Raw genomic sequence first — 15,296 nt, 5'->3', positions numbered from 1 at the left:
GAAAGAGGACTGATACCACAGAGGGTCCATGAAGCCACACCCAAAAGTACTATAAAAAGAGAAAACACACACCAAGTCAGTAGACAGTCACAGAGACAACATCTAGTGTAGTCTAACAGATGGTTAACCCCCAACATTAAACACAACAAATAGACTGCAACCATCACAAAAATCCATCAAAGATTTATGGACAAATGCCTGAAGCCAAAAACTGTTGGGATGAAATTGTACTAAACAAATATTCCAATTCCACTCATTTGTCCTTCTAAAACCACACTGGGGGATCCAAGATGGCATCAAGGACAGATGCTTAATGAGAAGCTCTTCACCAGCGCTGGTCTTTTTGACCTTCTTCCCCCTAACCTAGGCTCTTTTTTTTCCTTGTTGATTGTTTGCTGCCGAGTGGCTTTCAACCGCGCTACAATGAGGAAGAGGAAGGGAGTTTCCCGGCCAAATCCTCCAGTGACCGGGACCTCTAAAAATCTGGTTCAGATGACGCTGGATACAGGATTGATGCACCAATCGAGGGAGATACTCCCGACATTGGGAGGAACGCTGAACTCTGTGGCGAACCTTAGTTTTGATCAGGTTTCCCTTAGCCCGTTCCTGGGGCAGGCTCCTCTCCAACCCAGAAGAGGGAGCCCTGTGGAGAGAGAGGCAACTCAGTTCACTCGAGAAGAGGTGCAACTGTTGAGCCCTGGAGGAGCAGTGGGAGGAAAGTTATTGGTGGAGAGACAATGGCTCTCAATGCAGAGGCTGATGAGAACTCAACATCCGTGAGTAAGAATGAATATTTTGGAGAGTTAGTTAAGCCTGCAGTAGTAAATATGGATGAACTGTGGAGAGCTCTGGCAATCATGGACTCCAATCTCAAAAATGCAGTATCTATGGTACATTCTGATTGTGCCTATATTAGCTCCCATGGGGAAATGTAAAGAAAACAAAGTGAGAATAATAAAGACTTTAGAAGTGGAGATTATTAAAGAATGATCTTTTATTCAGAAAAAGCTGGAGTATATGGACACCCTCCTTTTGCTTTGGTTTTAAGCAGCGTTTGTCTCTCCACATATCAGTTTTTCCATGCATTTATCATCATAAGACTCTCAGGAACCCCTGAAGAAGACATCTTGTCGAAACGCGGACCGTGTTGGGTCCTGCGCTACTAGAATACTAGGTCCTTATGATTTGTATGTGGATTATTTACTATATATTCTTTTATGTGGAGCAATTTGCTGTATAATTGGAGCTTTGACTCTATATTAAAGTCCATTTCAGGATCATCATTATTCCACAGTGTTTCATTGCTATGGTTGGATTCTTCTCTCTGTGGATTCTTTGGGGTCAATTCTCTTTGGCTTGAGTATATGGAAAATAAGCAGAGAAGAAATAACTTAAGGCTGTTAAATTTTCCTAAATCTCCAATAATATCTGCAGTGAAAATGGTTCGGAGATATCTGAAAGAGACTTTGTTAATACCAATGGAAAGTCTACCACAATAGCTGGGGCTCAATATATTTCCTTGGGGAAGAAACAGGATAGCTCAACCCCTACTGACGTAGTGGAAATGGAACAAGGTGGAATGAATTTGACAAATTTTTTAGAGAACTCACTGGAAGTAATAACTGAAAGATCTACTCTCGTAGTGACATTTGCCTTGGAGTTCGATAGAAATTTAATTTTTCAAACTTACTTTAGACAAATGAATGATACATTTTTCGGTTTGACAATTCGTGTCTTTCCAGATATATCTCAAGTGACACAGAAGAGAAGAAAAGACTCTTTGGTTTATAGACCCAGCATCTTTTGTTTTGAAATTTCACTAGAGGGGAAAATTTTTCTGTTTTTTAACCCAAAACAATCATTGGCATTTATTGTGGCCAAGGAAGGGGAGAGTGATGGTTGGTCCAATAGTGTCATCCACAGTGTAACGAACTGTCTGTCGGGGGTTTTCATTCTGTCTTCCTAAGCTGTCCTTAAGATCTATCTCTTTATTGTTATTTTCTGTTCTTAGATCACCTCAATTTGTGGACTAAATAATTAATTATAATTTCTTATAATGCTTTGGCTATATAGTGGAATTCTTTATTCAATATAATCTGTATTTAAGTAATACTTACTTGTTTATATTTTGAAATTTGAATAAACACAAAGTTTTAAAAATAAAACCACCCTTCCCCATCAAACCAAGATACTCATGAAGATGCATTCAGCTCAAATAAAGGCAAGATCCAAATGAATCACTTTCTTTTCAACAACAGATGAAGCAACCTCCACAGAAAAATGTTAGAAATACATAAAATATCCTACGTGTTGTGATTCAGTTTCAGAATTTCAAACCTCCTTTCTCAAGTAAGAACACCATAAACAAAAGACAATGATGGTTGAAAACACAAGCTCCTCATCTTCACCGTAGGAAGGTTTTTAGATTACGAAAGGTAGTCAAGAGTGTAATATCACCTTAGAATCTTTTCTTTTCTTTTATCTGATAACATTTATTTCTAGACTTTGAAATGGAGTAACAGAAAAACCACATAACTTTATCTAACCCTATTAGAAACCCCAATGGTTCACTGAAAAGCCCAAGTAACAGGAAGCCAAAGTGCTCATCCAAGCTAAAAGCCCATTCTTTTGAATCTGTTTTCAACTCTTAACTCCCACTCACTGCTGTCAGATACCTAGACCCATTGCATCATTTCCTCTACCATAATCTCCCCAACCCTGAAATGTCCTATCTAAATTAGATTGTAAGCTCTTCTGAACAGGGACCGTCTCTTGTATGTTAAATGTACAGCACTGCGTACGCCTTTCAGCGCTTTAGAAATAATAAATAGTAGTAAGGGTAATTAAATGGTAAAGACCCTCCTCTTCAACTAAAGGTCACCTCAGTCTACACCCAACCCCCTTAAACCCCACCTCTACCCTTCTTTCTCCATTCTAATCTTCTGCCTAAATTTCTGTATAGTCCACTCTCAGCCTATACTCAAATGACTTGTATCTAAACTAAACTACTTATATTTAACTTACTGTTCTTAATTTGCTGTATAGTCCCTATATCTAAACTGCTGCACAGTCTCGTATGTCCAAGTATTTAAATCTACTCTATAATCTTGTATGTCCAATTCACTCCATTGTGAATGTTTACTTGTAAACCGTTCTGAGCTACTGGGAGGACGGGATAAAAATCTAAATAAATAAATGCAAAAAATACAACTTACCATCTCACTCTGAGCAGTCTCGTGCACTCTCTCACACAAAGCCTTATTAAGCTCTTTCTCATCGCACTAACCCTCCTCTTATGGACTCTGAGAAAGAGAGTGCACAAGGATAGAGAAAGGTGAGTGTGAGTAAACAGAGGAGAATGGGGAACAGTGTGTGTACGAAATATGAGTGTGAGTGTATAAGGTGGGAATGAGTACAGGAGGATAGGGAAAGGTGGGAGTGTTTGAGGTGTAAATACAGAAGAAAAGGGAACAATGAGTGTGAGGGCAGGATTGGTAAAGATGAGACTGAGTGAATGCAGGAACATAGGGAAAGATGAGTGTGAGTATATGAGGCGTGAGTGGGTCCAGGAGGATGAGGAAAGGTGAGTGTGAGTAACTACAGGAGAATGGGGAACAGTGAGTGTGAGTGTATGAGGCGTGTGTGAGAAATAGTGAGTGTGAATAATTACAGAATGAGGAAGGGTAAGTGTGCTATTTCCTGCTAGCCCCCTCCTTTACCTATTTATCATGTCTTGTCCTTCAGCCCTCTCTCTTTTCCTCCACCTAGATATCATTGCAAATTCCCAATAAACTTGAAGGCATGAGGACGGGAAAAGGTGAGTGTGAGTTTATGAGGAATGAATGAGTATAGAAGGATGGGAAAGGTTCTTTTCTTGTTTTGCATTTAATTTTGCTGCATTGAACCTGAGTTTAGCTGTTGCTTCTCACTCCCTCTGCTTTGCTCCACTGAAGTCCTGTCACTGTCTTCAGTTTTTCCATGGAAACTGATTTTTGCTAGCAAAGATAGTAGTTTCTCTCCCTCTTCCATCCCTCTCTTCTGTTTCTGTTTTTCATTCTCCTGCTCTCTCTTAGGCGGGGGGGGGGGGGGAGGAAGAGTGCGGGGGGGGGGGGGGGGAAGATACTGCATCATCTTTTTAGCAGCCGTCTGTAACAGTGGAAGCTAAATGTTGGATTTTTTTAATCATTATAAAATGAATCCCCATTAGAAAGCAAGAGGCAAGGAGCAGGGGAGACAGAGATCAGAAGCAAGTGAGGGGGAAATGTAGAGAACAAGCAAGAAGGGAGGGGATAGAGAGAGCAGAGATAAGGGAGGGGGGAGACAGAAAGGGCAGTCAAGAGGGGAGGGGAGACAGCGACCAAAGGTGACAAAGAGGAAAGGCAAGAGAGGAGGGGAGACAGAGTGAAGACAACAGGGAGAGGGGTCAGAGAGGACAGAAAAGAGGGGAGGGAAGACAGAGATTCTAACCCATTCCCCTCTTATTCCCAACAGGATGGGAAGGGATGGAATGGATTAGGGAGAGGGAAGAGGCTGCCCAAGTCCAGTCCTCGAGATGTACTGGCAGGCCAGGTTTTCAGGATATTCATAATGAATATGCATGAGAGAGATTTGCCGGTACTGCCTTCGTGGTATGCAAATCTCTCTCATGCATGTTCATTGTGGATATCCTGAAAACCTGGCCTGCCAGTACATCTCGAGGACCGGACTTGGGCAGCGCTGGTTCAATAGAATATAACAAGAAAATATACTGCTTCTTATCAGAGGTCCGAACAGACCCTGAGAGCCTGACAAGTAAGATAAGTGACTGGCACCCAGTCCTGGAAAGAAGGAGACAGATGAGAAATAGCTACAGACTGGGTTGGTCCTCAGGACAGCCTGCATGAGCTAGGCTGAAAACCTGACCTGGCTCTGGCTCTCGAGGACTGGAATTGCTTACCCCTGAGCTAGGAGGTCTGCATGCATTGGCTTCAATCTATGTCGATTTATTCATGCAGATTCATTGTAGATATCCTGGAGAACTAAATGGATGGGTGTGTCTCAAAGACTAGACTGAGAACCACTGGATTAAGCCAAGAGAGACAGACAGATGAAGTGAAGGAATCCAGCTCTCTCCAGTTTAATCCAGTCCTAATTTTATTCCATCACATGCAGTTCTAAGTCTTCCATTAATTTTCCTAGAAAATTTTGAAGTAAAATTTCTACCATGCAATGCGAGATGAAACCAGGACAGAACTAGCCTGTATGCAGAGCTGGCATGATGGGATGGCACCCAGGGCAATTTCCCTGAACCCCTTTGCCACAGGGGGCCCCATGACTTCCTTAAACTGAAGGAGATACAGTCCCCTCTCTGCTCTGGGCCTCTGCATGTCTAACACCAGCCCTTCCCTGCCTGTATCGGTAGCATGGAATGTTGCTACTCTTTGGGATTCTATAATCTTTTTACTCTTTGGGATTCCGGAATCTTGTTATTCCTTGGGATTATGTATGGAATGTTGCTACTCCTTGGGTTGTGGCCAGGTACTAGTGACCTGGATCGGCCACCATTAGAACGGGCTACTGGGCTTGATGGACCATTGGTCTGACCCAGTAGAGCTATTCTTATGTTCTAAGAGGTAACAACTGAAGGGGAAGGACCAGTATTGAAAGCCAGTGATCTGGGTGGCAGATGCTACTCACTGAGGCCAGTCACTAGTTTCCAGTTGCTTTTACATAAACAGTGACACTACCCTGCTTAGTGTTGAGGTGGTCAGAGGGGATTGTTGGCAGCAAAGTGGTCTGGGGGGGCAGAGCAAGAAGTTCTCTGCTATGCACCAATCTTCAGTACTGGTACTTTTAGGGTAACTTTGGACAAAAAAATCCAGAGTTAAATTGCTGACATTCAGAATGCCGCGGCCAAGCTCATCTTCGCTAAAAGTAAATTTGACCATGTCTCCCCGCTCCTGGCCAAGCTCCACTGGCTTCCGATAATCGCCAGGGTCCACTATAAATGCGCCTGTTTAACTTTCAAAATCCTATATGGTATCCTCCCTCCCTTTATCCCTCTTTCTTGGAATTCCTCAAACCCTAATACCACCAGATCCTCCCACAAATTAAAACTATCCTTCCCCTCGCTAAAAGGCATTTCCCACACAGGAAAGCTAGGGACCTCCCTCCACTTCAAAATCACTGAGCTCTGGAACAACCTTACCTCCCCTCTTCGGAACTTGAGCTCTCTCCAAGTTTTCCGCAAACATCTGAAAACCTGGCTTTTCTCAAAAAATGTAAGTCTCCCTCCAACTTAGGAATCAAGGAAACTCTTATATCTTGGCATCCCAAGTCCTCTAAATTTTCTTCACACTTCTACCTCTAACCCTCTGTTGTAGTTCCTTCCTATTTCTCCTACTGTAAACCGTGTCGAGCTCTACGAACGTGGAGATGATGCGGTATACAAACCTAAGGATTAGATTAGATTAGATTTGAATTTAGTACTGACTACAGTTTTCAAATAAATAAATAAAATATTTCTTATGATTATGTAATTTGGGAGATTTGTAGCTTATTTAGATATTTTGAAGGAATAATTTTTATCTTCCGTAAACTGATTTCTTTAATACTTTAGTGAATGATTAATATGATTCATGTTTCGATTTAAAACTGTTTATTAAGAAAACCACACGGAAAGACATAAAGCTCAACTTACTCTTCATTTTAACACTTCTTGTTCTCTCCTCTTCCCTCCCCCTCCCCAACATATATCTAGTCACTTAATCAAGTTAACTGTACAACCATAAACCATCCCTCAAGAATGCATTTAGAAGTCTATTTCGTGCAGTTGGAGTAAGGGAAGCCCAAAATGGCTCCCAGATGGAACTGAACTTTCTTCCCTTTATAGAGCCTAGGGCTGAGAAGTCTTATGTTTACAGTATATTTATTCAAATGTGCTATACCAGTAGTTCTCAACCCTGTCCTGGAGGACCACTAGGCCAATTGGATTTTCTGGCTAGCCCTAATGAATATGCATGAGAAAGATTTGCATATAATGGAGGTGACAGGCATGAAAATCTGCTCCATGCATATTCATTAGGGCTATCCTGAAAACCCGATTGGCCTGGTGGTCCTCCAGGACAGGGTTGGGAACCACTGTGCTATACCACATTTGTTAACTAGTAAATCAAAGCAGTTAACAATCTAAAATACAAATGAAATGAGAAAATAAATAAAATATTGGATAGGAAAGAACCAAACATTTGGAATAGTGTCAGTCTAAATTGGGGAGAGAAAAGGTAGAGAAGGGGTACTGAGGAAAGGAATTGGTGGGGTGGCAGAGGAATAAGCTGATAATCATCAGAAAGACTATTTTGAGTAGAGTCAAAAGCTATATAAAAAAGCCAAGTTTTCAGTGAGGATTTGAAATTCTGGAACGATAACTCCGGAGGGATCAGAAGAGGTCGAGAATTCCAAAGAGAAGGGCTCATAAAAAGCAAGGCATAATGTCTAGTGGCACTGATTGACCAGAAATGTCTAATTAGCAAATAAGGGATGGTAAGGCTAGTTAAATAGAGTGGAAAGCCTGTTCTGAAAGCTTTAAAGGTGAGAATGGGAGTCTTATAGATTATCCATTTCTCAAGTGGAAGCCAGTGGTATGAATAGAAACACAATGGCAGAGAAAGGCCCATCCACAGCAGCCATTATCTCAGATCTTTCTGCATGGCATAGTAATTTTATGGTTGCATTCTGGAGAGACTGTCATTTTTTTTTAAGTTAGTGCAGGTACAGGTTGCAGTAGTCTAGCCTGGTAACTAGAAGAGAAAGACTAAGGGAATGTAATGTGTCATGATCAAAATATCTTCTAATAGAGCACAATTGATGAAGGGTATAGAAAGCAGTCTTACATAAGATACAGATCTGTTGAGAGAAAGTGAACTAGGAGTCAAGAATGACACCTGGATAGAGTTTCCCAGTAGGTTTAGTGGAAGAGTGAGAGTCGAAGGCTGCTGGTAAACCATCTTTATTTAGAACTAACGTTAGAGTCAGACAGTCTTTTAGGGAACCAATAGAAGAAGAGAAATGGTTTGTAGAAAAAATGAGAAGGATATCATCCATGTAAAAGTGAAATGAAATACCAGTGGACTGAATAGCAGTAGTGAGGGAACTTGTAAAAAGATTAGAAAGGAAGAGGGGAAAATAGACCCCCGAAAGACGACAGATTAAGGGGCACAAGGAAGAAGAGGTGATAACTTTGTAAGAATGATTTGATAAAAATAGGTGAATCCTTGAGATTAAATCAAGAGATGTGAGATGCAAAATTACATTACAATTAAAATGGATTTTCCACCATTACCAAACTTGATTTAAAGCGGATTACAGGAAGATAATAAAAAATATCTGGGAGCCAAACCTAGTTTTTCATAAGTAAAAAAACCTGATAACATATTTTCAAATATAATAATTATCTGTCTCATAAAGATGTGCAGTTAGCTCTAAGAAACCATTTTTTTTAACAGATAAATTTTCAATAACTTTCTAAATCTCAAATAATTTCTTTCTGACCTTACAATGAAAGGAAGTTTGTTCCAAATAGGAGCTAAATAAACATATGAGGGATTCCAATTTCTAAATGGTTTAACTTGATTTACCAGACGAAACTGAATATGAAATTGGTTACATAAAGAGTAATTTATCCTGCCTGGTGACATTTTAATCAAATCCATCAAATATAATGGAGCTGAACCATATAAAATTCTGAATATTAGGACACAATTTAAATTGCATTCTAGCCAGAAATGAGGAGTGTATGATTAAGCAGAATAAACGACCGATTTAGCTGGTACCACATTATGTCTTCCTGGGAGCTTGAGAGGAAAGGGATAAAAACCCTTAAGGTTGTAGTAGAAAAAGGAAAACAATTATGGGGGTTTTAAAAGGATTTTTATAGATGTTGGTTTTTTATTTACTTATTTAAAAAATTTCTTATTCGCTACATCTACAATTCTGAGTGAGTTACTTGCAAGTAAACACTCATCATTTAAATAAACAGACATTAGACCAAAAAAAGTCATTTTTTCTTTGTTAGTAGATGATGGTAAACACCCAGAGCCAACAGAGAGAAATTAAATAAATCCAGGGTATAGATAGATAGGTAAAATTTTCTCTTGATGACTGTGGAAGGGCAAAGGGTCTTGGGGAAGCTTGTGCAATGTATGTTTTAAAAATGTATAGTGTATTTCGGAAACTAAGATAAAATTTTATAGATATCTTAATAATAGTGAATAAGGTGGGTGGGGGGAGGGTATTGATCTGTATTAATCCTGTAATATATTAAGTGATGTCTAAAGTGTACAATGTTTTAATTATCTCTATTTTCACTTGTTGAAAGTGTTTTTAAAAAAATGAATAAAGATTATTAAATAAAAGAAGACAAGCCGTGTGGAGTCTGATCAAGATCCAGTGAGCCCAGTATCCTGTCTCGTTCAGACAGTGGCCCCAGAAGGTCACAAGTACCTGGAATCTGAGTTACAACAGTTAGGAAACAGAGGGGGTGTTGGCAGGGAAGCCTTTTTTTCGGGTGCAGAAGGGTTGCAAAACAGGTTAAGACAGTGGTTACCATGCAGGGTTGGCAGACACCATTATACTAGCCTTTGCTGAGTTTTTTCACAGCCACATGGTCGTGAAAATGATAATGTAGCCAATGTTAGAGCCTTATTGGACCCTTCTACGGTTGCAAAATTGGAGACTAAATGCTGGTCTTATGGAATAGAATTATAAAATTTCTAAGGAATTTGCACTGAGCTCAATTATAAGGTTGTGCTTCAACTAGTCACTTTATCTCATTCATTAAGCAAGAAGCAGGCTAAGTTATAGCCATAGGGAAAATGCATGAGTACCTGATTGTAAACAGCTTAGATAACCTTGATAGGCAGTATATAAATACCTAAAATAAAAAATACAGTCTATACTGTCTGAATGTAAAGACAATATAGTCTTGTCTATTTATTTATTTAATTTTCTATCACATTCTCTCCAAACAGAGAAGGGGTAAAAAGCGAATCTAAACCCGCATGGCCTTAAAAATCTGAAGTCCATGTCCGTGTCACTTGTAGTTTCTGTCTCTGACAGACCTCGATGAGATTTTAGCGCTGACGGATCCGTCTCAGCATAGGGAGGGAAAAGTATTCGGATCCGTCAGCGCTAAAATCTCATCGAGGTCTGTCAGAGCCAGAGACTAGTGCTGGAGCGGCAGAGCAGAAGCCAAGAGAGCGGGGACATAGGTTTCGGACGTGCGTTATGGAAAAGAAGTCTCCAAACATTGCTGGGTGCTGCCGGGGTTCAGTCTGAGGATCGTAGGCATGAGGCAGAGCCTCGGCTGCTTTCTTTCCTCTGAATTGCTCGATGTACCCCTCTATTCTGCCTTTCTTGGAGAAGGGGTAAAACCCGTGCCTCAAGACCTCGATGAGATTTTAGCACTGACGGATCCTAATACTTTTCCCTCCCTATGCTGAGACGGATCCGTCAGTGCTAAAATCTCATCGAGGTCTGTCAGAGACAAAAACTACTAGTGGCACTGACGCAGACCTCAGATTTTTAAGGCCGTGCGGGTTTAGATCCGCGAGGTCCGTGTTTTACCTCTTCCCCTCCAAACAGGTTACAGGTTGACATACATAATATACAGTTAACAGGTTACAAATTGCTATAGTTACAGTATAAGTTTTTATCCTGACACATACTAGGGATCTTATACCAATATACTGTACATAGTGGGTTGAATATTATGCATCTCTGTAGGAAGTTCAAATAAATTGTTGCAGTTAAGAGATGGAGTTTTTTCAATGTTTGGGCTCCATTAGATTTGTTTTGCATATGCACTAAGGCAGGGGTCTCCAAAGTCCCTCCTCGAGGGCCGAATCCAGTCGGGCTTTCAGGATTTCCCCAATGAAGATGCATTGAAAGCAGTGCATGCACATAGATCTCATGCATATTCATTGGGGAAATTCTGAAAACCCGACTGGATTCGGCCCTCGAGGAGGGACTTGGGGCACCCCCGCACTAAGGGATACTCAATTGTCTTACATGGAAATACCTTTGAAACAAATAGGAGGAAATATTTTTTCACTCAAGGAATAGTTAAGCTTTGGAACTCATTACTGGAGGATGTGGTAACAGTGATTATTGTAGCTGGGCTTTCAAAAGGTTCTGGAGAAAACATCCACACTCTGCTATTGAGACAGGCATGGGGGAAGCCACTGCTTGTCCTGGTATAGGGAGCATGGAATGTTGCTACTCTTTGGGGATTCCACATGGAATGTTGCTACTCTTGGAGATTCTAGAATGTTGCTACTCTTTGGGAATTCCACATGGAATGTTGCTACTCTTTGGGACCTGGATTGGCTACTGTGGAAATGGGATACTGGGCTAGATGGGATAGTCTTATGTTGATATAAATAGGATTGAATTTTGGTCTTTGTTAAAAGGTTCTATTTATTGCATTATTTAAACCCAGGACTGTTTGTTTTTGTTGTTGTTGTTTTTTTTTTTTTTTTTTTTGGAGGGGGGGGGGGGTTACTATGTTATATTGTACTATATTTGTATTTGGTGTGTGGCACCTCTTTGTACAAATATAACGGTTAAAGTAAAAGCAAAAAAGAACAGAATTTGTTCTTGAATCACCATAAGTCCTTAAAGTGACACCTGCGAGTGGCAGCAGAGTGGGATTCACTGTACTTAAGAAAGTTGAAGAAGTCGGTGGCTCTTTATGGTCCTTTACACCTGGGATGGACGGGTTTAGGAAATGCACGAGTGCCTCACAATTCTGTGCAAAGTACAGCACCAGGAATGTCAATTTGCTGGCATTAGGTGACCACGTGTTCTTAGAAAAGCCTCCTCCAGACCCCCCCCCCCCCCCACTTCTCTGAACCGCATCTGCCGGAGGCCCCCCTGCAGCTCGGTTAACGCGTAGGCTGCAAAGGCCCTCCCCTCCCCGCCGTTACTCCGGGGCCCCAGCAGACGCATCAGGTACCTCCGAAAGCACCAAAGGCCAACTCCGCCCTCCAGCCCCATTTGCAAGACACAAGCCAAGCTTACCAATTGGGCTTTTGGAGCCAATACAGCCCATAATCGCCTGGAATATTTAGGAGGAAAATTAACCTTTGCTCCAGACGGAAAGCATTTCCACAGTACCTCATGGATTTGGTGCCCAGATGGGAAGATGCAGGATGGAGGCGGGAAAGGGCTTCTTTTCCTGTTTTCTCCTTTTCAGGTTCTACTCCCTGGAGAAACTGGTGTCTCGGTGAGGGCTGAATTACGTTCACGTTCAGTTACGTCAGCTTTCTTCCAACAGCCCTATGGAAAGAGCAGAGAGAGAGAGGGAGGAAGGGAGGGTGGGAAGGAAAGGGAGAGAGAGAATGCGAGGTAGAGGAAAGGGGAGGGGGAGGAAGGAAACCGAGAGCGAGAGGGTAGGACAGAATGAATAGAGCGAGAAGGGGAAGGGAAGGGAAGGCGGGACCCCCTCAGGCGCTTCAGCACCCTGGACAGAGCCTCTCGCTCGCTGCTTGCTAAATCGTTCCCCATTACATTTTAAAACGGTGTCATTTCTTTGATATCAACAGTCACATCACGGTCGCTTAACTATTTTTAGGCACCGAGCGTCACAAATGCTCCTGTTCCCTGAACAACAGGTGCTGCATCTTTACAGTGTCCTGTACACAACATCTTCACTTCTCCAACATGGTGCTGGAATCATTTTGCACCAAGCACGATGCATCACTAAGGTTCATAACACCAATAACAGACAATCCTGCAAAAAAAAAAAAAAAAATCATAGCCCCCAGGTCGGTTCTCCATAATAAGCTCAGTTGGCAGGAACAAGGCTGAAAAATGTCGCAGACATTCGGGGAAGGCAACTGCCTAAGCAAGTGCCTTCCCCTGACCATCTCTTCAGTCTGGCACTAGGGCCCAATATCCTGGCAGCGATCATCCCCTTAGAGCAGTGGCTACCTAATGATTTTGTTCAGTGGTAATGGATTATTTTTCTTTTCAGTTACCTCTGCTTGTTTGTAAACTGCTTTGATATAATGAAAGGCGGTATATCAAATGTACTTCAATACATCCACAGTAGGGACCCCTAGTGCAGGGCAAGAGGCCGGTTCAGGCTCCACTCAATCCTTGAGAAGTCCAAGGAATCCGTAGGGAATCTGCTTTGAGCTCCGAAGTTTATGCATTGGGTGTCCCTGTATGTCAGAGTTCCTACTTTTTGTCCTTAGTGACCCAATCTTTCCTTGAAAAGAGCACGAGCTTCCATTTCATTTCCTTAGAATTTGCATTTGCCTTATGTTTTACATTCCAAAGGGAGGGCACCCCATTCCTGTCCAAAGCTCAGTCTCCTCCATGATTCCATTCACACCTCTGCAGGGATTTTGTTTTTCTTTACTTAATGTCAAACATCTGTATCAGCTGGCACTGACATTCACTGAGAACTAGAAGACCAAAATAAACCTGCAACCCAGAGCCAAATCGATTCTTTTTATCTCTGTTTGGTGAGAATTTTTCCATAACAGTAAATAAAATCCTTTCTAGAGGATCACAAGTTGACCCCCCCCCCCCCCAAGGAGCTTGAGGAGAACTCCACCTGTCAGAAACGGAAATCACGCAAAATGTTTAATTGCAATATTTATACTTTATTATGTGCTAGCCCATGGCATGAGTCACTTGTTTTGGTTTTACTTTCCAGGTCGTGATATGCAGAGCAGGCTGGAGCTGAGCTTGTACTGATATCTTAAAAGAGGCCTGACTGAGGCTGTTTTACATGTGTACTTTCTCACCACTTTACTCTGGCCAGCTAAAGCAGGGGTGCCCACACTTTTTAGGCTTGCCAGCTACTTTTAAAATGACCAAGTCAAAATGATCTACCAACAATAAAATTTTTAAAAACACAAAGCACACTGTAGGCAGAGAAAATGTGAATTATTTATATTCCAGGGTTTTCTCAGAGGTCAAGGCAGATGACTTTATGCAATGTCACCTCAGTAACAACTATACAAAAATAGACACATATACCCCCTCCCTTTTTACTAAACCATGATAGCGTTTTTTAGCGCAGGGAGCTGCGCTGCTCTCAGGCTTCCTGCACTAAAAAACCCTATTGCAGTTTAGTAAAAGGGGGCCATAGTGCAAAATATAGATAGCAGATATAAATTCTCAAATGGACACATTTTGATCACTAAATTGAAAATAAAATCATTTATCCTACCTTTGTTGTCTGATTTTATGAGTCTCTGGTTGCCCTTTCTTCTTCTGACTCTGCATCCAATATTTCTTCCCTTTTTTCAGCCTCCTGTATGCTTCCTCTCCTCCAGACCTCATTCCCTCCCCCAACTTTTTCCTCTCTCCCTGCCCCTTTCTTTCTCTCTCCATGCCTCATTTCTTCTGTCTCCCCTTTCTTTTTTTTCCCTTTCTTTCTCCCTGCCCTCCCCTAAGCCACCGACATTGGGGAACAGGCCCCCATGTGGCCCACCACCAAGTTATGAGCTATCCCTGCTTCCCGATGTGGTAAACAGAAGCGCTGGGCTGACCAGCTCCCCCCACCCCTCAAAATCAATTCTGGCGTTGGAGAGGAAGTTCTGGGCCAGCAAGGCAGCGATTGACATGGGGGGGGGGGGGGGAGGGAAAGCTGGTCAGCACAGTGCTTCTGTTTACCACGTCGGGAAAGCAAATGTTGTCCATGGAGAAGCAGGTAGAATGCGAAGGCAATGCTGTGTCAGTTCTCTCACCGATGTCACTTCCAGCTGCCATGCTTAGGAAGTGACATCAGAAGGAGAGCTGCCAGGGTTACAAGGAACACACTGAAGTTTTTACGTGCAGCAGTAAATAACTAGAGATACAGGGGAAAGGAGGCATACGCGGCAGGGGGGTGGATTGGGGAAGGAGCAGGGGAGCCCTTTACCCTTGTAAGGGAAAAGCTTTCATCTCTTTTCATGCCTAACACAGCTTCAATCAATTCCAGCCAGGGGGCATGCTGCTGGTTCCTGATCCTGAGATTTTCTGACTAGGCTACGTCTGTGCCTCTATCATTCCAGTATGTGACAGAGGCCTGAAGAGAGTGGGACTCAGACCTCCTCTAGAACACCTACAGCATTTGTCTGAGAGACCTCTCTCCCACACAGACCGTGTCAAACAGCCTGCCTGATCCTGCACTGTATCACAGAAACATGATGGCAGATAAAGACCAAATGGCCCATCCAGTTGACCCATTCACAGTAACCATTATCTCTTCCTCTCTCTAAGCCAGGGATCTCAAAGTCCCTCCTTGAGGGCCGCAATCCAGT

At 42.2% G+C, this 15,296-nt stretch overlaps 1 protein-coding gene across 1 annotated transcript in view; it reads right to left on the bottom strand.

The window, feature by feature from the left end:
* The window catches only part of FAM131A (family with sequence similarity 131 member A), a 54,404-nt gene extending 42,056 nt beyond the window's left edge, over positions 1-12,348 (bottom strand). The window contains exon 1 of the mRNA XM_033959185.1: positions 12,154-12,348. The gene's annotated coding sequence lies outside the window, so the exon portion shown is untranslated. The remainder of the gene's footprint in view (positions 1-12,153) is intronic.
* Positions 12,349-15,296: the final 2,948 nt, after the last annotated feature.

This window comes from Geotrypetes seraphini, chromosome 9 (assembly GCF_902459505.1).
Source record: "Geotrypetes seraphini chromosome 9, aGeoSer1.1, whole genome shotgun sequence".
Classification (NCBI taxonomy): Eukaryota; Metazoa; Chordata; class Amphibia; order Gymnophiona; family Dermophiidae; genus Geotrypetes; species Geotrypetes seraphini.
This window is presented reverse-complemented; position numbering and strand designations above follow the sequence as displayed.